The 1,451-nt window shown below is 38.1% G+C and overlaps 1 long non-coding RNA gene across 1 annotated transcript; it reads right to left on the reverse strand.

Annotated features, from left to right (window-relative positions):
- Positions 1-364: 364 nt before the first annotated feature.
- LOC142660311 (uncharacterized) lies at positions 365-1,039 on the reverse strand. Its single transcript, XR_012850457.1, has 3 exons — positions 805-1,039; positions 626-692; positions 365-408 (listed from the first exon to the last, which is right to left on the reverse strand). It is a non-coding gene; the product is annotated as an uncharacterized LOC142660311 (long non-coding RNA).
- Between the last annotated feature and the right edge of the window lie 412 nt (positions 1,040-1,451).

Consider the following 1,451-nt stretch of genomic DNA (forward strand, 5'->3'; position numbering starts at 1 on the left):
AAAGTGTCAGCAGTGTCCTATTGAGTTAAATGTAATTTGGTTACAACGCCGCTTCAATGCATGCCAGTAAATATCTATATTCAGTAATATATTTCAGCATTGCCAAAACTCTAGAGTGCACAGGCCCTTAGTGAACCTGACATCTTCACCTACTATATGTATTTATAAATCATACCAAAGTTGTATAGTCTGAAAGATACATTATATTTTTATAAATAGAAAACATAAATAGTTTTTAATCGATTATGCTGGTTTAACAAAAGGTTGACACAAATTATTTACATCTTATACATTTCAATATACTTTTGAGTAACTTTAAAAACTCTTACATATATATACAGTTGGTATAAAACTACAATAATGTGGGAAAAAGAAAGAACAGTCTAACATGCGGAGAACAAAGGACTCCTGTGAAGAAAAAAGAAATAAAATTCAGCAAGCACACATCACAATAGAAGACTCATAACTTATCCAGCAGGAAGCATCAACCGTCAAACGTGGGGAATGGAGTGTCTGTGGATACAAAGTAGGAAATGTCGACAAGTAGGAGTAGACTGCGACTACTGTGTACCATGAGCACACTAAACAGTAGAAGACTCATTACATTGACAGTGTCAACACTTACCCTGCAAAGAAGCAGTCCTCCTTATCCAGCAGGAAGCATCAACCGTCAAACGTGGGGAATGGAGTGTCTGTGGATACAAAGTAGGAAATGTCGACAAGTAGGAGTAGACTGCGACTACTGTGTACCATGAGCACACTAAACAGTAGAAGACTCATTACATTGACAGTGTCAAAACTTACCCTGCAAAGAAGCAATCCTCCTTATCCAGCAGGAAGCATCAACCGTCAAACAGGGACTAGTGAGCCTGTTGAGCAAAGGTGAGTAATGTATGAGAATCTACATATGAGGTTGGGTCTACACTGTGCTTGCCGTTTCGTCTTACCCACGAAGACTTACACAACTGTAATCGAGGAACATCTGAGTAGACCCGCGTAGCGACTTTTTCTTCAAAGTGTCCTGTAATTTCTTGTGAAAAAAACTCAAAACTGCCAAACTAACAAACCACTTACAGCTCTATAGCAATATAAACAATTTTTTTAACATTTTGACAAGAAAAGCATTAATCATATCACTTTCCAAACCTAGTCCAGTGCTCCTCCAAAACATCTTGTTTGCTTGGCCTTTCAACATTGGCAATGTTGGGTGGAAGCGTTGGAGCTCTGCTTTGCCAAGTATGACTTACCTCACCCAGTGCGATTTTTATACAATCATCCAGTATTTTATCTGTATGTTCATTGCTCATGGGTTCAAACACATTTTTGATCACCCACCTCTTCTTCCCTTTTGGTAGGATTAACTTTGTTCTTTCAGTACCAATAGAGTCACAATGTGGCTTTTGCACATGAACAACAGCTTTTTTTCTACCTACATTGTTATTATGCGCCAA

This window comes from Rhinoderma darwinii, chromosome 9 (assembly GCF_050947455.1).
Source record: "Rhinoderma darwinii isolate aRhiDar2 chromosome 9, aRhiDar2.hap1, whole genome shotgun sequence".
Taxonomy (NCBI): Eukaryota; Metazoa; Chordata; class Amphibia; order Anura; family Rhinodermatidae; genus Rhinoderma; species Rhinoderma darwinii.